We start from the raw sequence: 26,696 nt of genomic DNA, 5'->3' as shown, positions 1-26,696 counted from the left end.
GCTCCTCTACTGAGCCAAGACTGAGAGTCTTAGTTGCTGATTTGCTATGATTAATATTCTCTTACTGGCTTTCTCACAATTTATCTGAGCTGGGCTGAGCATCCTTTTCACCCCAGTGGGACTGACCTTTCTTGAAATGGTTTCATTTTATCTTAATCTGGAGAGTAGTTTCATTCGATCATACTTTCTTCAGGGGTTTGGTTTCATGTGGTTTTTGAGGGAAAGTGGGAGAGCTCAAGCAGCTTCCTGGCTTTACTTGGCCATCTTTGCTTCACCCCTGGAAGTCATCTTTAGCATCAAATTTTAAAATTTCCTTCTTTGTAGTCATGTGAGCTATGAAAGTATTAAAAAACTTAAGATCAGTGGAAGCAATGAATTGTTCTGCTCCTGAACAATATAGAATTATAATCAATGTATTATATCGTGCTACAAGAAATGACAAAAGGAAGTTTCAGAGGTACAAGATATTTGAATATCTTAAGAATCCTGATTAAGGAAATGAACACATATCCATGTGTAACTATTGCATCTAGGCTAATTGGCATTGAACTCTTCTGGATGGTGTGGATGAATGCCCTTCCCTGTGTGATAGAAGGGCAAAGCTATAAATTGTCTAGACATCTTATGTTCTTCAGTCCCTTTGGTCATTCATCAGATGGGAATCTTCCTTAAAGACTCTCTAAGTGATAGTCCTCCTTTAGGACTTTTCAAATGACAGACTTCAAGTTTAACATTGTTAGCTTCCAGCTTTGAGGTAAAAAGTGGATGAGGTCAACACCACTTCATGTTGGTAAAGGAAAAGACCCCAGAGAGACATGAAAAGAACAGAAAATCTTCATCATATTTCAATTTCCAGTTTACTACTTTAAAATCAGAGTAATATCTTCTTACATGAAATCTAAGGCACTTTTTCTTGATTTACCTGATTTATCACATTTTCAAGGGATGACCTCCTTTATTCTGTATTTTCTGATATATATTCTCCTTTATATACTTTCTCTGTTGTCCCTTTATGATTTTTTGAAATAATTTTCTTTGCTATTTACTATGTATGTTCATTGTGGAAATGGATTTAAAAAAATAATAGAGAAGGGGTCAAACCTTAGCTACAGATGAAGCAATTCAAAAGTTAACTCAAACCACATAATGTCCCCTAAACAAATAATATTTGCAGAAGCAGATAAATAACCTTTCATCATCTAATAGTCCATCATCCCTCTCCCTTAGAAGAGAACAACATAGTGACCTCTAGATGTTCTCATTGTGGAGCTGTTATTTCATCTTGTTTGCTTTCCTAGCATTTTTGTAAGTAATTCTTAAAATGTCTTTTTTTTTTTCATCTGATAGCTGTAGCCATCTTATGCTCATAAAATCCATTATCTCTATATCTCTAATACAAGTCTATTTTGAATTTCTGGAGTCACCCATTTAGGTAACTGCATAATGACAGTATGTTAACAACCAAAAAGCTATACAAGTGAGTATTAAGCCCCCTAAAGAAATCAATCAGAGCTTGGAATGGCTGCTGAAGGTTTGTAATAATATAGCTCTTTCAGTGTAATGAAAGAGAAGCAGTAGAATTTGAAACAACTTTAATTTTTCCCTTAGGACCATCAGTGAAAATAATTTTATTAATTAATTCTAGCAAATGCTAATTAGAGCTTCAAGTTATGGGGCTATCAAGTGAAGGTGACCAATATTTCTTAGGAGGAAAAAGAGAACTAGAGAAGCTGTTAAAGTTGATGGGTCCTTCAGCACTAAATATAAAGTCAATAAGTACACTGAGAAGTCTAGGTAGTAGGATTCAACATCATAACTTTGATTTTTGTTTATTGGTACCAAAGAGTTGAATCAGGTTGTGAATTCTAAAAATGTAATAATTACAAAAGCAAGCTGAGCATACACATTAAATAAAGTTAATCCTTTATTGCTGTAAATGAGTTTCACTCACCAGAACTAGGGCTACTGAGGCATATCATATAATTTAAGAAGTTGGAAGTAAAAAGAAAGAAAAAGGGGAGGAAGAAATGAAGGAAGGAAGGAAGAAAGGAAGGAAGGAAGGAAGGAAGAAAAGAAAGAAGGAAGGAAAGAAGGAAGGAAAGAAAACAAAAGAAAAGTACTTTACTGTTTGAAACATAAAACAGAGAGATCAAAAAGTAATTTTTGTACAAAAAATGAGGAAATCTGAGGAAAGGATGTCTATGAATCTGTATGGTAGGTATCTATTCATATCACTGACTCTCTTGGCTGGATCTTCATGATTTGAGCTATATTTAATCTCACCTTTGGCTTTAAAATTGATTATAATTGTCCCTATGTGACTCTTGTTATTGGTTTTATTTAGTTTTCTCATCAACATCACTTTATACATTTATTTATTTAAATTCCTTCCAGTGGACTTATATCTTTTCTAATCTAATACTGGTCATATTTATCTCTCCTTGCTATAATTTTCTAATCCTTTCTCAAAGTTCCCATAAAATCTTTTAGTAAATATTGTCTCTGCCTTTTAATATGCATGAATCAAAGCAAAAACAAATTATAAAAATTGAAATTTTTCTAATCCAGTTTTACATAACAGGAGGGCAGAGAGGAGTAAAATACATACTCAACAGGCTGTAGAAAACTGTCTAATTGCCACTAGAGTAGTCTGAATTCTAAAATGTTTATGAAATGTTTTAACTTTACTTCTGAACAAGAATATGACCTATATTTGTGACTAGTTAGCTTGTGTCAAGAGATTTCAAAAATACTATTGGTCCCAGGACTATGTAGGTAAAAGTAATTTCACTCTAACATAATATCCTACAACTGATGTAATTTGTATTTTCAAATTTCTGTGCTTTCACTTTTTCTTTCTTTTTTTTCCACTATGAATAAAAAAAAAGTTTAATGAGTTCTGTTCTAACCTAAACATTTATATATATAACTTCTATTCTCACACCACCTTTTAGTTGTTACCTCAACTTAACAGTTGCTTAATCCCTATTTTTCCTCTATTTAAAAGATAGTACTTCCTACTAACAAAAAGATAAGATCATGCATAATGTTTTAACTAAAGGACTAATAAATTAATTCAAGAGAAGTAAATGGAATAGTATTTATTCTTATTATTCATGATTAATAATCTTAATAAATTGATTGATTGATAAAAATATCTATATATTTCCTTTTTCTCTTGTCAGCTCTCATTTGTTTCATTACCTTCTCTCTATACATGATTCCCAAATAAGTATCCAGTAAACTGCATATTATGAATCTTGAATTGAATGAACTATATGCATCTCAAATTCAGTTTGTCAGTACTTAAGTCATTAGAGAACTGAGAGAGGAATTTAACTGGCATCTAGTATAACCTCCTAATTCCCTGGATGAACAAGGTTCACAGAGATTCAGCAGTTTGCTCAAAGTTGCATAAATAGTATATATAAGAGGTAGAATTTGAAATTACTTCATCTTTCCTTTAAAACTGCCCTTTTTCCAAACATACCATTCTTTTTCACAGTATCAAGTCACCCAGGTTCAAAATAGTGTAATCATCCTTGACTCTTTAGTCTCTCTCATTCTGTAAAGCATGCCATTTTTAACTTCTTAACTCTATTTCACATTATCTTTATCACCTATATATGTCTTTTTATTAAACACACTATTATAGTATAGTTCTAGTTTTCATTTCTTTTTTCAATTACCTCTTAATTCATTACTTTTTCTCTAGTCTCTCATTTCTAGTAAGTATTCTAAAAAGGAGCCAAAGAATATGGCAAAACCAGAGATCTCCCATACCACTCCCAGCTCAAACATCAGTGGTTTTGTACAGAAAAAAAAATTATTTGATATTTAAATTCTTTGAAAACCTTCCTAATAATTACTATGATAGTCTTGCTAGCATTATTATCTTCCACTGGCAATTGTACAGCTGAACTGGACTTCCTGCTATTAAAAGAAGGAAGGAAGGAATGAAGGAACAAAGGAACGAAGGAAGGAAGGAAGGAATAGAGGGTGAAATGGGTAGAAGGAGGGAGTGAAGGGGGAAAGGAGGATGGAAAAGAAAAAAAAATGATCTGCATGTTGAATACAATCACTGTTGAATCTAGAGGTGGATAGCATATTTCATCATGAATCTCTTGGAATTATGGTTGGTCATTGTGATGATTAGAGTTCCTATGTCTTTCTGATTAGATTAGTTAAATAAAATTGTAGCCATTGTTGTTCTTGTATTTTTTACTACATTTCACCCAGCTATTTTCTGAAACTACCCTTTTCATTTCTTATAACATAATGTAATCTTATAATTTAAATGTATGGTAATGTTTTAGCCACTGGATAAATTCATAGATGAATTTCTAGTTGTTTGTGACCCAAAAAAATGAACTGCCATATTTGTAAATATGAATCCTTTTTGCTCTTTCTTGGGTTTTCCAGGAGTCAAGCTAGCAGAGTAAGCAGTAAGCTGTTGTAACTCTCTCTTATTCATCTCCAAACATCCATAAAAATTCCACCCCAAAGCAAATCCTTCATCAGTAGAACCAGTAAAATATGGGGAGAAAAAAAATTTCTGTCAGGAAATTTAGAATTTGAGCCAAAAAAATGTCTTTCTGACATGAGTAAAAGGAAAATACCATTCAGAAACATGAAATACCCAAGCAAGCATCACTTCAGCAAACAAGAAGTATATCATGAATTCCAGTGCAATGGAGCAGGCAAACAACAACACCAGGATCCAGCATGTGCTTCAATATAGCCAGGGAAATAGTCAGACAATTCTAAGAAACACTCTGTTTCAAAATAGACCTGGGCAAACAGGAAACCTTCAGTGATTAGATAAAAACATACTTCTGTACAGCCCCAGAGAAATACAGAACCATCACATGGGACTGCACATTCCAGACAGCATCATTAAGAACCTGGCTCAGCACCAGATAAACTGCTAGACCTCAAAAGATTCCAGTAAGATCAACTACTCCCCACTTCCCCCCCTCTCTGTAGAGTATCAGACAAGAACATCCATAGTAGGCCTCAGGGCCACATTAGTGCCCAGATAAATAGCCAGGATGTAGAGCCCCTGGTGCAAGACTAGTGTGCTTTCCACATTTGTAGCAGAGGTTGAAATTTTTTAAAAAAGGAAACGGCCAAAAAAGAAATGAACAAAAACCCAACAACAACAATAGAACCTGACCATAAAAAAATTAGCATGGTGATAAGATCAAGACACAAACTCAGAGGAGAAGAAGAACATCAAAGAACTTATGGACAAACCCCCCAAAAAAGTGAGAAAAGGTCTCACAACCAGAAACAACTCATGGAAGTTCATATAAATGAGTTAAAAAATAAAATAATAGAGATAGAAAAAAAAAAAACTAAGGAAAGAAATGAGAATGATGCATGAGGATTATGAAAAGTGAGTCAACAGCTTGGGAAAAGAGAACAATCTTTTATTTACTGAATAATTGATCTCATTCTTATAAATTCACATTAATTTCATAAATATCTTAGAAATATCTTTATGAAAAAAAAATCATGTAATGAATTTTCCCCAAATTCCATACTACTCTAATTTCATCTACATTGGTTTTGGTTGTAAAAAATTAATTTTGTATAATAACATTTACCAAGTTTGACCCTTTTATAGCTTTTTGTCTCTTCTTGGTCATGAATGCTTCCCCTGTATATATACATATATATATATATATATATATATATATATGACAATAATTTGTCCTCTTCATACAACTTGGTTGGGATGTCTAAATTATTTACCTAATTGGATCTTATCTTCATATATGGTATAAAAAATTGATATGTACTTATTTTCTGCCAGATTTTATTGTTTGTTTTGTTTTCCATCAGTTTTTATCAATTAATTAAACAGTTTTTGCCCCAAAGGTTGGAATGTTTGGATTTATGAAACACTGCATTGTTGATGTGTCATTTTCAGTTGTGTCTGATTTTTGAGGTTCTCTTTTGAGTTTTCATGACAAAGATGTTGGAGTAATTTGTCCTTTTCTATTCCAGCTCAATTTTTACACGCAAGAAAATCAAGGCAAATTAAGAAGAGGCTTGCCCAAATCATTCATTTAATAAGGTTTAACATTTGACTTTGAAGTAAGGAAGATAATTCTTCCTGACTCCAGACCAGAATCTTTATTCACTGTGCTACCAAGTTGCTGATATGCTTCTGGATATTGTATGATTTTAAAAATAGGGGACAGGTAGGTAATGCAGTGAATAGAGAACCAGCCCTGAAATCAGGAGGACCTGAGTTCAAATTTGATCTGACACTTAACACTTCCTAGCTATGTGATACTGGTCAAGTTGCTTAATCCCAATTGGCTCAGCAAAAATAAAAATAAATAAAAAGATTTTAAAAAATATATTGTTTTACCTTCCTTGTTACTAATTTATTTAAAAAATTTGCATCAATATTCATTAGGGAAAACTATATGATTTTTGTTCTCTATTATGACTTTCCCTGGTTTATGTATCCATACCATATATGAGTCAGAGGAAGAATCATGTAGGACACTCTAAATTTACCTTTTCTTCTGGGCAAGTCATATAGTATTAGAAGTAATTTTTACTTAAATGTTCAGTATAATTTTCTATCAAATTTAGTAAAATTTTATTAGGGTTTCTAAATCTATATAAACTTCTTTGTTTTTCCCTTCATAAACTCATTTATGACTTGTAAATTTCCTATTTTTTATGATAAGATTATTTAAACTTTCTATTTTCTCTTTTCATATAGCTAAATTATATTTTTATATATGCATCCATTTAGATTAGATTGTCATTTTTGTATGTAATTTGGTAAAATAGCACATGTTTTTTTCACTTATTTTTTAAAAGTCTGAAATTAGTAACTTGAGATTCTTTCTTATTTAATAAAAATATTTAATGGCTTATATTTTTTTATTTTTCTCAGAAAATCTGCTATTATTTACATTAATTTTTACATATTTTCCTCTATTTTCAAGTTTTTTATTTTGGTGTTTAATTCTTAAATTTTTTTTTGTTTTTTTGGTTTCTTAATTGATTTTGTTCCTTTAGTGTCTAATTTATTTACTTAATTTGTGTCTAACTTATTGACTTACTTTTAACTATATATGAATACAAGCATTTAGAAATACATATTTTCTGTTAAATAGTGTTTTGCCTGTATGCCACAAATTTTGGCATGTCTCATTGTTTTAATTAATGAAATTATTATTTCTATCATTTGTTCTTTAACTTGTCCATTCTTCATTAAAGTTATTTTGCTTCCATTGTTAACCTTTATTCAAAGGTCTTTTATTTAATATAATTTTATTGCATAATTTTAATTGCTATATATTTGTGAGGATTTTTATGCAGCAATATAAAGTTAATTTTTGTGAAGGTTGTAACAGATAGATTTTACACTGTCATAATGTTTTTTTTTTAATTTTTATTTAATAGCCTTTTATTTACAGGATATATACATGGGTAACGTTACAGCATTAACAATTGCCAAACCTCTTGTTCCAATTTTTCACCTCTTACCCGCCCCCCCCCTCCCTAGATGGAATAAGTAGATTTAAATATATTAAATAAACTTAGATACATAAAATATACTGTTATTTTGTTTACAAAAAGAATGACTTAAATTATTGTACAATTATTTGAAGGAAATCAAAATGCTGTTTATAAAATAGGATTGGGAATTTAATTAAGGTTTTAGTCATCTCCCAGAGTTATTTTTCGGGCATACTAGTTCAGTTCATTACTGTCATTAGAAATGATTTGGTTGATCCTTGCTGAGGATGGCCGTCCATAGAACTGGTATCATCTAATTTTGAAGTATAAATGATTCCTGGTCCTTCTCATTTTGCCAGCATCATTCATGAAGTCTCCAGGCCTTTTGAAATTATCCTGTTTCATTTCTTAAGAACAGTAATATTCCAAATTTCATATACCACAGTTTATTCAATTCTCCAACTGATGGACATCCATTCATTTTCCAGTTTACCACTACAAAAGGGTCCAAACATTCTGCAATAAGTCCCTTTCCCTTCTTTATAATCTCGGGAATAATCCCAAAAGACCCTTGATCAAAGGTATGCACAGTTTGATAACGAGCATAGTTCCAAACTATTTCAAATGGTTGATCTTCCCAAACCCACCAAAATGCATTAATGTCCCAGTTTTCCGATCCCCTCCAACAATCATTTAATTTTTCCCTGTCATTAGCCAATCGCAGGTGTGGGTATTCGATTGTCTTAATTTGCATTTCTTGATTAATAATGACTTGGGAGCACTTTCATGACTAGAAATAGTTTCAATTTCTTCATCTGAGAATTGTCTGTTCATATCCTTTGACCATTTTCAATTGGAGAATGGCATTTTTTATAAATTAAAATTTTCATATATTTTGGAAATGAAATTTTATCAGAACCTTTGACTGTAAAAAATTTTTCCCAGTTTATTGCTTCCCTTCAATCTTGTCTGCATTAGTTTTGTTTGTACAAAACTTTTCAGTTTGGTATAATCGAAATTTTCTATTTTGGACGTAATGATCTTATTTGCTTTTCATAAAGACCTTCCCTTCCAAAGGCCAGAGGTAAATATTATGTTCCTCTAATTTATTAATAATTTATTCTTTATCCTAGGTAGAACCCATTTTTGACCGTTGGTTTTCAAAGACAGGGTTCCTATATTTGTTGATTTTTGGTCCCTTGAACCTAATCTATTCCATGATCAACCATCATTCCTTAGCGTACCAAATAGTTTTTGAATCTGTTTATAATATAATTTTAGATTGGTACAGCTAAACCATCATTTGATTTTTTTTTAACCCTAGAAATTTTGACCTTTTGTTTTTCCATATGAACTTTTTTTTTTTTTTCATTAAAATAGTTTTTGGGAGTCTGATTGGTATAGCGCAAATAAATAGATTAGTTTAGGTAAATTGTCACTTTATTTATTTGTCCCTTATCCAAGGCATTTAATATTTTCAATTGGTTGATCAGACTAATTTTTGAAAGTGGTCTGTAATTTTTTCATAAAGTTTTGTTTTCCCTTGGCAGATAGATTCTAAATTTTTATATTACTGTTACTTTAAATGGAATTTTTTGTAACCTGGCTGTTGGATTTGTTAGTGATATATAAGAATGTGATGACTTATGTGGGTTTATTTATAACCAGAACTTTGCAAAGTTGTGGATTATTTCTAATCTTTTTAGCAGAATCCTGGGGTTTCTAAGATACCATCATGTTCAGCAAAGAGTGATAATTTGGCTTCCCTTTTATTCTTATTCCTTTAATTCTTTCTCAGCCTTAGTATAGCTAGCGTTTCTAATAAATAAAAAGAACGGTGATAGTGGGCAACCTTGTTTCCCCCATCTTATTGGAATGGTTGCAGTTTGTCTCCCTTACAATGATGCTTACGATGGTTTTAAAAGATGCTGCTGATTTTTTAGAAAAGTCCATTTATTCCATACCTCAAGTGTTTTTAATAGAATGGAGGATTTTTAAATGCTTTTTCGATCTATTGAGATCATCATAGGTTTTTGTTAATTTAAAAACCAATTTATTGATAATTTTCTATTAACCAGCCCTTGATTTGGTATAAATTACTTGATCATAGTGTATTATCTTGAGATATTTTCAGTCTTTTGCAATTTTTTTAAATTTTAGATCATTCATTAGGGATTGGTCATAATTTTTTTCTGTTTTCGCCTACCTGGTTTATATCAGTCCATGTCTGTGTAAGAAGGAATTTGAACCTTCATTCCTATTTTATCAAATAATTTATATAGCATTGCCAATTGTTCTTTAAATGTTTTAAAATTCATTAAACCATCTGGTCCTGGGGATTTTTTCTTAGGGATTTTAATTGCCTGTTCTTTTTTTTCTGAATGGGACTATTCAAACAATTTTCCTCCTCTTTAGTTAAGTCTGTATTTTTGGGGTAGTCATCCATTTATTAGGTTATCAAATTTATTGGCATGTTAAAAAACTCCTTATTTTTCTAATTTCCTTCATTGGTGGAAAGTTCTCCTTTTCATTTTTTAAAACACTAATTTCCTCCTCCTTTTTCTAATCAGATTTACCAAAATTATTTTATTTTTTTCATAAACCAACCTTATTTTATTAATTATTAAAGTTTTTTTACTTTCAATATTTTTAATTTTTCCTTTTTAATTTTAGAATTTCCAATTTAGTATTTGATTGGGGGTTTTAATTTGGTCTTTTTTAGTTTTTTTAGTTGCAAGCCCAATTCATTAATCTTTTCTTTCTCTGTTTTATTCAAGTAAGCCTCTAAGGATATAAAATTCCCTCTTATTACCGATTTGGCTGCATCCCACAAATTTTGGTATGATGTCTCATCATTGTCATTATCTTGAGTGAAATTATTATTTGTATCTATAATTTGCTGCTTCACCCAGTCATTCTTTAAGATGAGATTGTTTAGTTTCCATTTACTTTTTGGTCTATTTCCCCCTAATTTTTTGTTGAATGTAGTTTTTATTGTGTCATAATGTTTTCTAATCTTATACATTACTCCCAAGAAATAATTAAGTCTACTTTTTCTAAAATTCTATTAGTCTCACAAACTTTCTTATTTATTTTATGATCAACTTTTTCAAGGTCTTAGAGGAGTTAATTACATTCCCCATTATTATATTTTTTACTATGTATTCCAGCAACTTTTAAAATTTTATTTAATAATTTTATACTGTTATTTGTTGCATGCATTTTCAGTATTTATGTTAATACTATGTTAATTTTAAGTAAAATACAGCTTCCCTGACTATATAAAATTAAGTCTGTTTTTGTTTTCCTTAAGCTTAAGATTATCTTTGTTTTTTTAACTTCATCTGAAACATAAATTCTTCTTCTCCAGTTCCATATTTTAATTTTACAGGTATTTTTCTATTTTAACTTTATTTCTTCTAAAGAAGCAAAAAAAAAAAAAAAAAAAAAAGACAAGCAAAACATATTGCTGAATTCTGATTTTCTAATTCATTCTGCTATCCTCTTCTCTTTAATGAGTGAGTTCATTTCATTCACCTTTAAAGTTATGTTGATTAACTGCATTTTCCTCCATCTCATTTTATTCTTTTATTCTTTTCCCCCTGCTTCCCTTAAAGTGACTGTTTTCATTCTATTATATCTTTAATTTATTCTGTATTTTATTCCTTCATTTTCTTTAAACCCTTTCCTTCCCTCTTCCTTGCTGATTTCTTTACTGTGTATATATGTATTCTTACCTCCTTTATTCAATTCAGATGAGAATGATGTTCTGGTGCCACCTGCTCACTTTCTCATTGTGCTTTCTGTCATATAAAATTCTTTTTGATTTTATTTATATGAGACACTTCTCTTAATTCTTTTGCTTCCTTCTCCTCTTTTTTTTTGCATATCTTCCATTTTTGTTTTGAGATCATCCATATATAAGAAAAAGTATATCCACTACTTCTGTATAATTAGATTTTTCCAACAATCAGAATGATGATACAGTTTTGAAAGGGAATATTATAATGTTGCCATATGACAATGTAAACAACTAACTTATTTGGTTTCTAATGATTTCTCATTTATATTTGCCTTTTTGAACTTGCCTTAATGATGATAATTTTATTTCAAACATTTTACTAAATTCTAGTATTTTTATCAGGAATATGTGAAAGTTATGTAATTCATTAAAAGCCCATTCTTATCACTGCCACTACCACCACCACACATATCTCTCAGATAATACTATTTTATTGGCTTGATTATTCTTGGTTTTAAGTTTAACTCCTTTACCTTCTGAAAGTAATCAGAAACTAAGTGATACAGAAATGACAATTGCTAATCCACACTGTTGGTAAAAAGTGTCAAATTGAAATGAATATGTGCATTGTAGTACCTTAAATTATGAAGTTTTGACACTTTCCGACTGGTAATCTGTCAAAGAAAAATTACATCATTGCATTTAATTGAGTTCTTTTTCTTAAAATTCTAATTCTATATTATTGTTCTATAAGACAGCAACAGATTTCTGGCCAAGATGGCTGAGAGTAGGCACACAGCTGTATAAGCTCCGCGTTTTCCCTCAGAATTCATTTCATGACAAACCTCTGAATTAATACTTGACTGAAAAAAACCCCACAGTTACCAAGAGAAGACATCTTTGAAATTTGCCAGGAAAGGTCTGTTTTTGCTGGAGGGCAGGTGTAATGGGCTGAAGTTTGAGTTGATGCACTGAGGTCCCAAGTACATGAGGCTAAATAGTAATTGGGCTATACTCTATTAATATACATGATTGGATAAAGAATGGTCCCTGCCCACTCTCTGTGTAAGTCCTGATGTGTTGTATAGGAAATGACGATTTTGGTGGCTGGAGGCAGAGAGACAGGAAGAGAAGCTGGGAGAGATTGGGCCTGAGTTCCATACTCCTAGCTGCTGGTTGTGTGGCTGCTGGTCTAGCTAGCTTCTTGACTCAGCTGCACACATTGCTATCGCCGATTCTCTTCCACCTCTGATCCTTTTTCACTGAGAATAAAGACTGACGATTTTCCCCTAACCTAAATTCCTGACTCCTGATTTAAAAATATGTGATCTTCACAGGCTGGGACAATTTTAGATCAGGCACAGGCTGAGGGCAGCAGCAGTGAGAGCCAGTAGGTAGCTCCCAGCCAAGAAGACTGGAGGGGGGTGGGGTGTGATCTCAGTTGTCTCTGCGGTGAGAGCTTTGCTACAGGATTGGATACTTTGCCCTGGTAGCAACTCAGTAGCCCAGCAGAGAAGCTAAAAACACTGGGGGTGAAGAATACAACCCAAACAGCTGGAGTTTCTCGGGACCTGGGCACCCCTCCCCCACATGTCTCAGCATGCTCTCAGAGTCTCAGAGCACAGGCACAGCACAGTCCTGCTAGTGACTCGCTGCTGCCCCCACAGTCTATAGAGAAAGCTGGGTAACACCACGCAGCCCAAAAAAGAAAGCAGATTCCTTTTGGGGTGCTTCTCGTTTTTCTTTGCTAGTTTGTCTTTGATTCTTCCCTGACAAAATGAGCAAAAAATTGAAACAGACCTTAACCATTGACAGCTTCTATGCAGAGAGACAGCAGATTCTAAACCCTGAGGAGACTAAAAACAGACTGTCTCCAGGTGAATCCCCACAGGAGGAGATCATCTGTTCCTCAGCACAGATGAATCTCATAGAAGAAATTAAAAAGGCTCTCACAAGAGAGCTAGAAGAAAAATGGGAAAAGGAGAGGGAGGCTTGGCAAGAGAGTCTGGAGAAGTCATCCCACTCATTTAAAGACAGTGTAGATAAAGAAATCAAATCCTTGAAAAATAGGATTAATGAACTGGAAACAGAAAATAGCTCTCTAAAAAACAAAATTGGTGAAATGGAAAAACATTCCATAGAACAAAACAACTCACTTAAAAACTCAATTGGACAATTAGAAAAAGATATAAAAAAAGTGAGTGAAGAAAATACTTCACTGAAAATCAGAATCGAACAAATGGAATTGAATGACTCGAGGAGACAACAAGAATCAGTTAAGCAAAACCAAAAAAATCAAACAATGGAAAAAATGTGAAATACTTTCTTGGGAAAAGAACAGACTTGGAAAATAGATCTAGGAGAGACAATCTAAAAATTATTGGACTCCAAGAAAAAAATGATGAAAAAAAGAGCCTGGACACTATTTTCCAGGAAATTATCAAAGAGAACTGCCGAGAAGTCATAGAAACAGAGGGTAAAATACTCATTGAAAGAATTCATCAATCACCTACTGAAATGGATCCTAAAATCAAAACACCAAGAAATATAGTGGCCAACTGCCAGAATCCTCAAATGAAGGAAAAAATACTGCAAGCGGCTAGAAAAATCCAATTCAAATATAGACGAGCCACAACAAGGATTACCCAGGATCTAGCAGAGTCCACATTAAAAGATGGAAGGGCCTGGAATATGATATTCCGAAAGGCTAAGGAACTCGGTATGCAACCAGAAATAACTTACCCAGCCAGAATGAGCATCTTTTTCCAGGGAAGAAGATGGTCATTCAACAAAATAAGCGAATTTCACCTATTTTTGATGAAAAAAACAGAACTTAACAAAAAGTTTGATCTACAAATATAGAACTCAAGAGAAACCTAAAAAGGTAAAAGGAAATCTTTGGAACTATATTTCTGCTGTAAAGATGTATAGAGAATACATGTATACCTTGTTCTAGAAACTAGAGGTGGAAAGGACATTGTACCTGGAAAAGGGTAAAGTGGGGATACTACATCTCACGAAGAGACAAAGGAAACTTATTATATCTGAGACAAAGAATAAAGGGGGATGAATATAGTGGGTATCTTACTGCCATCAGAATTGGCTTTAAGACAAAAATTTTAGATTGTAAAAAAAAAAAAAAAAGAAAGAAACAATCAGAAGTATGATTCTATAGAGACTTACATGAATTGATGCTAAGTGAAGTGAGCAGAACCAGGAGAACATTGTGTATAGCAACAAGATTATGCAATGATAAATACTGACAGATATTACTCTTTTCAACCATGAGATGATTCAGGTCAGTTTTAATGATCTTGTGATGAAGAGAGCCATCTGTACCCAGAGAAAGGAAGGAGGGGACTGAATGTGGATTAACAACATAGAATTTTCATTTCTGTTGTTGTTTGCTTGCATTTTGTTTGCTTTCTCATTTTTTCCTTTTGATTGGTTTTTCTTGTACAGCATGATAATTGTGGAAATATGTGTAGAAGAATTGCAAATATGTAATGTATATTAGATTATTGCTCTCTAGGGGAGGAAGTGGGAGGAAGAGAAGGAAAAAGTTGCAACAAAAGGTTTTGCAAGGGTGAATGTTGAAAATTATCTTTGCATATATCTTGATAATAAAAAGCTTTAATAAAAATATAAAAAAGAAACAATAAAAATTCTATTGCTATATTTATTAAACACACACATTGTATGAGACACTATCCTAGTCTCTATGGATGCAGAGATGAAATGATATGCAGTACTTGTCCTCAATAAAGAGAGATATGGCACATACAAAATCTATATATTTATGAGTAAGATAGGATAAGATGTTTTTGTAACAGTGTTTCTAAATAAAAATTAAAAAGGAAAAGGAATAGATAATTTCAGATGGGAAACCCCAGAAGATTTTGTTGATGAGTGACAATTGTACTGGATTTTGAAGTACAAGAAAAGATTAAAAATAGATATGGAGGTAATGTGGTCCAAACATAGGATTAAACAGTTGTATATAGTTAGGGGAAGGGGAAGGGGAAAAGATTTCAGAGAAAAGTAAATTCAATTTAGTTGATACTTGGAGAGAGTGAATAGTAGATGCACATTACAAGATATGAAAGGTTGAGTTTGCCAGATGGCGATAAATTCTCAAAAACAGATCAAGGAGTTTGTTCCTCAAATAGGTTACTATTTGGAAAGAAGAAATTATATTTATTTCTGGAATTGAAAACCCAAAAGAAAGTGCATTGGGTTTAGAATTAGAATAACTTCCTCATACCCTTACTAAATTCATGACATGACAAGTCAAATAATGTATTAGATTAACAAAAGATAAATTAATCTTTCTTTTACTAAAAAATGAGAATAATACTTGGCACTAATTACCTCACTATTTTAAAGAAAAGTTTGACTTAAGATTGTTATACAAGGGACAACTAGGTGATGCAGTGGATAAAGCACCAGCACTGAAGTCAGGAAGACCTGAGTCTGGTCTCAGACACAACATTTCTTAGTTGTGAGATGCTGAGCAAGTCATTTAATGCCTATTGACTTGGGGGAAAAAAAGATTGCCATAGAAATTTGACTTATTCTCACTACCATTTTTTGCCTAAGACTTCTCATCTAGTTTGATAAGCATTTATTAACTACCTACCTTGTAATAGACACAGTGTGTGGAATCAAAGAGAATAACAAAGTCATCACTATCTTAAAAAGACAGACTCTATAAGGGAAAATAATTATGAAACACATGTTATGATAGATAGTATTGTAAGATGTTTAAACCATGAATGAAATAATAAACATTTAAGTAAAAATATGTATTATAAATTTGCTTAACATGATAATAAGATTTAATATCCTGGGTGAGGAAGACAGTGAAAATATCACTATTTTAATGAAAATGATACATGAAACAATAGAATTACTTGCATTTGAAAAATTTAGGGTCTTTGGGAATGATCATTCTACATATAATGGAATATAGTTCCAAATAATTAGTCATGAAGACATGTTGGTATGCAGAATTTATAGATTTTAGATGTGTTTTCCTTTAAGAAAAAAAAGAAATTAAATGACCTTGTTTAGCATTTAAAGTAAAACTTGACCCTTTATATCTCTCCATTTTTCTTTCAAAGTCTCCTCACTGTACTCTACATTATAGCAATATAGGCTCATTTGAAGTTTCTTGTAGACTAGATGTCATCTTTCATTTCAGTGACTTTATCTAGAATGCTGCTATGCCTTTTTACCTCCCTCTTAGTCTCTTTGAACTAATTCAAAGTCCACTTAATACAAGTGATCTTCCTAGGTTTCTCAGCTATTGTGCCTTTCATCCATCTTCTGATATATCTTATACTCAACTAAGTGTTTACATAATGTCTGCCACATTAGAGTATATGCACCTTAAGAGAAAGCATTATCCTTTGACCTGTCTTTGGATCTCTAATTTAGCATCGTTCCTAGAATTAATAAATATCTATTGATGTAATAAAGATTTTGATGACCAAAACTTCAATTTGATTACTTACCTTATAAAGGAATATTTCACTTTGCAACATATTTATCATAGTTTTCTTCTAAATTGTTACTTTCTAAATACCTGCAAATGGAAACTAAAATTCAATTACAAGTTTAATTACAAATTAAACATACATGACAATATAATTCACTATTAAATATAACACCAATCATATTACACCATATTCACTTGAGTGCACTTCAATTATTTATCAATAACTAATCATGAAACAGGATGTTAGTATAGTAGTAAAAACAATACAAATTCATATGGCTTGACTAATATCCTTTGATGAGGTCTCTGTTTCCTAAGAAACTTGAAGTTAAGGTTTTACATCCGTTGCTCATTTCTACACTGTCAAAAAGACAATTGGGAATATTTTGTTATGGTTGGTTATACAGTTATGCACACCTATACACACATAGATATTCCATACCTATTTATTGACTAAGTTTGTTGAATAATTAACTATATCTTTTCTTTCTCTAGTAAACTTTTAAAAGAGAGTGACAAACCAATAGCTAGAAAAAAGATTTTCTTTAATGCAGAGATGTGAATGAAAGTTCCTAAAATAAAGGAGATGAGGGAGGGGTAGACAAAAACAAACACACGAAAAAAGAGAAAGATTGAAGAAATGTACAAAATAGCTGAAAAGCAGAATGTTTATTTAGCATTTATCTATACTAAAGTATATGTACATATTAAGATTATTTTGAATTATTTTTCTCAAAATAATAAATGAATAGAGCCACATTTATCAATACTTTTGTACACTTAGATAAATGCAGTATATTCATTATCTTGATTATTTTTACAGAGAATAATTATATGTAACCCTGAAGTCCTTGCTAGAGTGATTTAAAAAAAAGGCAAATACATAAACAGATTACATTGACTAAATATCTTTAGGCAGTTTAAGCAATTATTGTGGACTGTTTTGCTGGAAAACTGCCTATTACAAGAGCTCTACACCTGCTACTATGAGAATGCCATTGGCTTTAAACTTCTTGGAAAGTGGCAATTTATCTCATGCAAGAGGGATCAAGAATTTAATTTTCACTACAGGGTTTAAACATTTTCCCAGGGAAAACATTAACTGTAAAAATGGATCACCCCAACTGTTTTGTTCATGAGGTTTATTTCTTAAGTTATACTAACATTCACATTCGTAAAAAAGCACACATCCAAAATAAATAGGAAAATAAGATTGTTCTTACTTTTTTTTAAAAAAGATAAACTAATATTATATGCTATGGATGTACAGATTTTTTGTATCCTGAAATCAGAAATGGTTATTGTTTTTGTGATTTGAGGGATCAGAATAGGTCACAGTGTAGGCAAGACAATCAGTAAGCACTGATTTCAGAGACACAGTGACATACAAAGTTTGTATCAAAATAGTTTGTACCAAGATTGATTTTCAGTGGACATTTAGTAATATCAAAGTATTTTACCTCATAGAAAAGATGTTCTAAACTGTAGGGAGGAAACACTGAAAAGAGAAGATCATTTGACTTGCAATAATTAGCAATTATATAGTTATGGTAACTAAAATCAACAAGCAGATATTAAGTTGCTACAAGTTCCAGAAATTATGTTAAGCACAAAAAATAAAAAGCAAGTTCTTAAGAATTTTCTAGTTCTTAATTTCTAGTTCTTAAGAAACTCAATCTAAAGAAAAACTCTATTTTAAAGTTTCTTCCTCTATTCCCCCTCATTTCCCCTGCAGTTAAGCATGGATACACATATATACATACATACACACACACAAACACACACATACACACATCTATCTAATTTATATATACAAATAGACCTCATTCATATCTATACACACACACACATACAAATACACACATAAACACACAGAGATGTATTTACACACATGTAAATATCTAAAACACTATTAATAGGGCTGAACATATATATTTCTCTTTTTATTCATTTTAAGTTTGATTTTTCATGAGGTCAATTATTTCTAATCCTACTTTTTTAATTTCTGGTAAATTCTAGCATTTGTGTGTATGTATGTCTACAAAATTTCCTATCCCTGCTAATTCTTTTACTTTTATTCTACTCCTTAACTTTTCCTGCTATTACTTAACATCCCCCATCCATGAATCCCTCCCTTATCTTCTCCCCACCACCCTTTCCCTCACTCTTTAAAATGCTCCTATTAATCTAAAGATAGCTTCTATACTCCACTTATTCTTTATACCTTACCCATTAATTTACATACTCTGCTGAACTGCCATAAATCAACATATTTTTCTATACCCTATCTTATATTATTCCCTTCCCCCTTATTTCTTTGTAGATTTTGAAGCGTGCCTTTCATGTTATATACAGATGTGGTATTCCTTATTTAACCTATTCTTGGCTACCAAGTCCCATAAGAATATGGTCTTAATGCTTTGGATTTGGAATTCACCTAGATAAGATTCTGTTTACACTTTGAACAGAAGTAAAGTCTTAATTGGATTGAGTCTTGCCCTAGATCAAGAAGTATGTGCCTGTAAGATCTTGGCAATCATATGAGGAAATAAAGAAGAAAAGTCTTAATTCTAATTTAATAATTAGTTATTAGAATAATGTAAAATATTCATATTTGTCACTATATATAAGTATCTATATATATATAGATAGATAGAACGTACATACATGAATATATATACACATATATAATTTACATATATTAATGTAAATAAGAAACACATATATGTACATATATATATATGAATTTATATATACATATATACACATATATGAATCCATTATATTAATTTTATCCAGGTTTCAAACTGGCCGAAGTCATTTCATAGAGAAGTTAGGAAAGGTCACTAGCTTCTTTTTTCATTGTACCAGTTTACTTGGAGCAAAATCAAGTCACCTTTGAATAAATCAATTATGTCAGATAGGGCAAAGAGAAGCTTTAAATAATCCTTTTAATATTATATATGTATCCATGGATATGTCATCAAGGCCACCTGCTTTTGTATATTATTTATTTTTTTCCCCAAACAATTTCATATAATCAGCCTATGTTAGACAACACAATGTATTTTCCTTCTGTTCTAAGAGAAGATGACCCTGCAGTTCAATTGAAAATTTCTTCCTCCCTCAAAGATGCACCATCAGAATGGGGGTGGGGTGGGGAGGAAATCACAAGATAGGCTGGCTTGATCAATTCTTCATGACTTCTTGGAATACAAATAATTTATATTTTAAATAGTATTTTATTTTTCATGTAAAGACAGTTTTCAACATTCCTTTTTGTTAACGCTTTGTCTTCCAAATTGTTTTCTCTTCCTTCCTTACCTACTCCATCTCCAAGACAAGTAATATGATGTAGATTAAATATGTTCAATTCTTTTAAACATATTTCCATATTTGTCATATTGTACAAGAAAAAAAATCAGACTAAAAGTGGGAAAAAGCAAACATAGAATGCCTTTCTAAACATGTCCTTGTGTCCACCCCAAAGAAAACACTGAATAATATTCCCCAACTTGTAGTATTTTAATATTTATTACTCCCAATGGACTTTGAAATGATAATTACCAGGAAGGCAAATTTGTTTAAATGAAGGAGCCAAATAAATAAATAAAGGCATTTGCTCTGCATTGATCTGAGGGTATCACCCTCCTTCTCTCTAATGAACTAACTTGAGTTATTACAAAATAGCAAGGAAACCAAGAATCTTTCAGCTGATGTTCTTAAAATTACATTAATGTAAACTGGTTGCAACATAGTTGATTATCTAGTTAGATAAAATGCAAAAGAATGGGTAAGGAAGGGAACAGTAGCAAAGCAAGCAGTCTCCAGGAAGAATAGTACTTTTGCATAGCTTTTTCATTGTGCCTATGGTTTTGCTTCCTTGCTCCCTAGGGAATATTTGTTTTGAATATGATTTAAATTTCTTGAAGTCCAGGACAGAGAAAGCACCAAAAGGATGGACAATGATAAGGTAAGATTAGTGACAGCTGCATTCTTGAGAAGTTTTCTGTGCTTCTTTCTAATATTTCAGACTTGCCGCTGTTAGTAGACTTTTGATAGAAGTCTTGCTGAACGAGATGAGGTGAGATCTTTCAAGACAGTTGTGAAAATAGAGTAAGGCTTCATCTACTTCAGAGTTTGAGTAGGCCTGAAGGACTTTGAAGATTGAGTCAAGGGCATACTTAAGTCCCCTTCCTGCCATCCTCCCATGACATCATTTTCTCCCTATTTCAGTCAAATATGGGCAACTATGTACTTATTGGTCAAGTTCAATTTCTTGGGTAGTTCCCGTGTTTAGAATGTAAGATCCTCAGCCAATGAGAATGAGGGTCAGTGCTGGGAGGAGGTATTTGCTTAGGGATTAAAAGTGTTGACTCTATCCCAGAAGGTGCTTCTCCCCTTGATTATCTGCTTGACTGATGGGATGCCCTTCTCTTGAGAATGTATAATAAACTTTGCTTTGCTTCTAGAGATCTCTCCAGCTTTTTTATTAAATGGTGACCCCCTCACCATTTCTGAATCACACATTGCTATTAACAAGACTGAACCTGGATCCTTGGGAAACTAGGTTTTTTACAACCTGCTCATATCAAACTGAGAATACCTAGAAGAAACAGCCATATGTCATCCAAGCATGTCTTGTGATTGATATAGAAACCATGTTTTGATGTTTCTTCTTCAGTTGCTTTTCAAAGGTTTTTAGTATCAGCTTTACATAATAGTACTGGCAACATGACTACAAGTTATTTAGAAGTGTGATATGGTAACACTAATAATATATATGTGTGTTTAGAGGTAATGAATTTGAAAAGTAATCAGTTCTTTCACTGCCATGATGAAAAGGAAAAACTTCTTGGTGAACTCTGGTATAAGATTTGTAATATGGAAGATGAAGGAGAGGAGAAAAATTATTTTTGGTAAGTAGTCTTAAAACTCAGTCATCTAAAGTGAGGTTGATTGAGTCAGATGATCCAAATTATGAATATAGGTTATTTGTTATGCTAATACCTGGAAGGACATTGACACAAGATAGCAAGAACTTGTTCATTTTTTTTTCTCATTTTATTATTTTCTCCACCTTTAAAAAAAATCCAGCAAAGGCTTAACAAACCCATGATACAGGAAACTTTTTTGCATTTTCCATAGTTCAGTTCATAAAGCACAGAAAGATGCAGCTAAAAGAGAATGTAATGATTGTATAACCCAATGCTTCATTTTACAAATGTGAAAACTAGGAATTAGAGAAATAAGGAAATTTGCTTGAAGACTTTGTGGTTAGAGAGTAAATAAAAAGTGGTGAGTGATTGTGCAGTACGTAAATTTTGTTGTCTAGGATATCATCATACCTCATAAGACCCAACTGTGTTTTTATAAGGCATTGGGTCTGATATCTTTCATGTAAAAATATCATGATATGTGCAACAGCATAATAAGAAAATCTGCAGACTGCTTTTCAAAATTATGAAGAATGAGAATCCAGAAAAAAGTTTAATCTTACAATTGTCCTTTGCCCTGAACAGAAAATCCATCAGTGGTAGAATTAATATTACTATAGAGTCAGGGTAGACAAATGAAGTTTCTATAAACTTAGAAAGTTCTCAGAAAAGCTTCCTGACTAATTTTCTTGCTTATTGTTATTTCAGAAATGAAGGGAAAAAATAGACCATCAAATACTAGCAATTTTTTTTCACAAAATTTCCTGAGTTTTACAAAACATCTGCATAACTGTTAATTTATCTTTGTGTTTAAAAAGTTCCAAGAGAAATAATTAAAGTTATTCTATTGTGGTTTAAAGCATTACTTAACATTAGTAAGAAACTTTAGGAACTAATTTAGATAAAAATTCATTATTTTCCAAGCTCATAATAAAAAAAAAAAATTGTTTCCCTGGACACATCATAGGCCTTCTGTTTCTACTTAGTTACATTATTTTTTTAAATATTCTGTACTTTTTTACCCTTCAGATTAAACATTGTCATCTCAGTTTCTTAACTTATAAAGTGGGGCAATAATAGTATTGGCCTTCCATGATTTTTGTAAGGATAAAATCTGATATTTTCAAAGTACTTCATAACCTTAAAAAACACTATACACCCTACTTAACTACTAGGATGTAGAGTACAATTAGAAGGGAGAAATGTTGTGGGCCAGAACTCTGAACTTGAAACAGAGGATTCTTACAAGATACTAAGTCAGTGGAATTGATAGAGATAATAGTTATCTAATTTAGCATGGTTCAGTATGATTGATTTAATCCTAGAAGGAGATGTTATGGACCAGAACTTGAAACAAGATACTAAGTGGAATTGAAGAGACAATAATTTAATCTAGTTTAGCATTGATTTAATCTTACAACAAATAATGATTTCCTAGTGATATAATGATTGGTTTGTACTCAGTGTGGAAACATATAAGCTACAAGCCTCAGCCAGGGAGATTCAGAGACATAAGGAGAGAAGGCAAAGGACTAGAGGCAGGAGCTTAAGCTCTCAGAACCAAGGGGAGAAATTAAATTAATCTTTGATCTTCCTGGTGGCTGGTCTGGACTCCTGCACTTCTCCCACTAAGACCAAGGTTAGACTGAAAGGCTCTCCAGAAAGCTGCCCAGCCCCAGGAAGGAAATAATAAAGGATCTGGGCTATAAGAAAGCTAATCAGGCCCCAGGAAAGGAGACAAGACCTTAAAAGAGATAATAAAGGATTTGGACTTTAACACCTGACTGCACTTGCAATTACTTAACTGAAATGAAGGCTGCCTCCAGAGCTTATACAGTTTGTTCTGGTAGGTAGAAATTCCTCTTTAAGGAAAGAAGTCTCCATGCAGACTTACTGATTACATTTCAGAGATGTTGCTTTTTGAAAAAAAAAGTCTTAGGTTTTTTTGGTCTGTTTAGGGATAAATTGTATAACAAACTCTAGGTTCCTTCTAATTCTAAGATTATGTAATTCTATGTGGAAAATCAGGATAGAACTATTTCATTTTTCATCTATAATTTGGAGAGTTTATTATCCCATGTTTCCAAAAGTGGAAGAAAAAATTAGGAAGAATAACTCTTAGATAAAAGGGCAGTACATACATAATAGGAGAAAAAATGGGAGAAAAAAGGTACTTTTTTGTGTTGAAGATTTATAGTCTAATACTCATTTTATCAATGAATACTTATTTTAGATTTAAGTGCTATTAAACACTTAAATAAGCTTACAAGTTTGTAAAGAATTACACCAAAAAAATCCATTTGGATATAGATTTCTGAATTGCTATTTAAAATATAAAAAAGTTCTCATTATTCATTCAAGCCTACATAGAGTTTTTTAATATTTTTACACTGTTATTATATAAGAAATCAAATGTTTCTTTTCAAGTAGTTGGAATTTGTTGAACTTGTTTTATAATTTATAGATGAAAGAGAATGTGCTTCCCATTTCTCAATTTGATTCTTTTTTAGGGTGAAAATGTGTTTGCTTAAACACTCTGGGCTATCTTGCATCCTTAATGAATTCAATGGTTCTGTGCAGAGATCAAAGACGAAAGAGAATCCTGCCTACATATTTAAGTTTGAAACTTTTTTGGCTTGAGTAAATGATCTACTGCACCACATGATAAGTTGGAGGTGTGTGTGTGTGTGTGTGTGTGTGTGTGTGTGTGTGTGTGTTTGTGTGAATAGGTCCTCAGATATAATTCTACCTAAGATCTTTCTAAGTAGTAGCATAACTACCTCATTCATTCTTTGATAATAGATATGTGTAAAAAGTATTTTAAAAGAGTGCTATTAGAGATGTTTAAAGAAAGAAGTTCCATGGATTTAACATTGTCTTTCAAGAAGTGGACAAATAGCAAAAGGGGGCTGGGAGGGCAGAAATATAAAGCAAATATATGTATTCTTCCACTCACTTAGAACTAGTGGATCAGAAGAAGCTATCATGATTTTAGTCTTCATTTTTTGCAACAGAATGAAAGAATGAAGTGCATCATTTCTAATCTTACAAAACACATTGACGTAGTTTTGCTAGCTAGCAATATTTATCTTAAACAGAAGATAATCATATATTTATTAAATAATCTCACATTTGGGGAATACATTTAATTACAAATAACTTCAGAATTGCCAGATACATATATCCTTTGAAGATGTATCAATCATAGTGCTTCTCAGATTAGGAGGATCAGCTTCTGACAACATGTTATAAGAAACCAAAGAGGAGAAATGAATGAAACTTTCACTTTTAAGTTTATTTATTCATTATTTATTGTTTAGTTATTTTACTACATTTATTTATTTATTTTTGGTGAGACAATTGGGGTTAAGTGACTTATCCAGAGTCACACAACTTAAGTGTCTAAGGCAGGAGGAACTCAGGTCCTCCTGACTTCTGGGCTAGTGCATTATCCACTGTGCCATCTAGCTGCCTCCTAAATTTATTTTTCTTTAAAAAGATTACTTATGTAGGTATATATTCATACATATGGAAAAGGGAAAAATCAAGGATTGAAAGGGAGGGAAATTAAAGGAATACATTTTGGATTATATGGTGTTTTCTTTTCTAAGACTTTTCATTTTCTCCCCAGTCGGTGGAAGAACAATGAAGTTATTTCATGGAAATTAGACTTGTTACTACACAGGAAAATGCTTAAAGGTCTTAAGGCTTTGTTCAATTTCATATTTTATGTCCAATATTTAATAATGAATGTTTAAGCCACTGAGTTCTACTCTAAACAAAATTTTCATCCCACCAAGATCACTCTTCTGCATATGCTTAATGTTCAATTACTTCCTGCCTTCACTCTTTGAGTTAAACTGTGCACTATATTACAGCTACTCAAATACAGTCATATAAATAAAAATGCATTTGATATCTAGTGGTTAATCTTTATACTATCTTTCTATGCATTAAATACTGACTGAATTTAGAGTTATAACAAAGGCAAGTGGAAGGTGACAAAGCTTCAGGCTATCAACACTGAAAAGCACATCTACTCCCAATGTGTTCCCCATCCTACCAACCATCATGTTCATACCACTCCCCACCATACTTAGTGATAAGAGATAACAGCCATTTTAGCTACCATCTCTGTAGCCACAGAAGCCTTTTCCCTGAGCATATCTTTACTTCTGAGATAGTTGCCTCCAGATATTAAAAATAAACTACACCATCTCAATTCAGGGTCACCCCCTCATTATGAATTTTACTCATACTGGAACTGTCCTTTGTACTATTATATTCCCTTTTTGCCCTCCTATTCAAATAGAATTTATCTCAAGCCCAGTTAGGATTAATTACAACTATTCATAATAAAATGTTTAAAAAATAGAAGTCGGTAAATTTTGCTATACTAATGTGGCAAAATCTCCCAATTATCTGATATCAATTAATATATTAACATTTGTACTATTGAATTTAAAGACAAAAGAATATCCCTGGTCCTTTTAGTAGGCTATTTTTGTTAATATTGACCAATAGACACCTTTAATATTAGTTTAAAGGAATTTATATTTCAACTTGATAATTGCACAAGTGAGTGAAATCTTGTTTGGGAATGTAACTGTGTTTTCCTAAGAACAATAAACATATATCATAAGACCAAAATAACTCTTTCCTCAAGCTCTCACAAGTTCTGCTCCTTAAAAAGCAATTTAATTGAATGCAAGCATCAAATGTTTTAGTAAAAAATCTTCAATAATTAAAAGCCTTTTGGTAAGGCGAGTCATACAAATGACTTTTGATTAGAGAGTTCTATAATATAGTTCACCTTGATGACTTCCAGGCACCTGGATGCTCCAGATAAACTGCATTCTCTATTAGACTAATACTTTGTAGGAGTGATTATTCACTGCCATTTTTAGTGATACCTAAAAGATCATGGGAAATGGGAAAAGATTACAGAGAACTGGAGAAGTCAAAAAGAATTCTTGTTTATTTTTGTGAGAGATAGAAGACCCTGTAGACCATAGGCAAATGACCT

Source organism: Sarcophilus harrisii, chromosome 3 (assembly GCF_902635505.1).
Source record: "Sarcophilus harrisii chromosome 3, mSarHar1.11, whole genome shotgun sequence".
Taxonomy (NCBI): domain Eukaryota; kingdom Metazoa; phylum Chordata; class Mammalia; order Dasyuromorphia; family Dasyuridae; genus Sarcophilus; species Sarcophilus harrisii.
The sequence above is the reverse complement of the archived record's forward strand: the minus strand, read 5'-3'. Positions refer to the sequence as shown.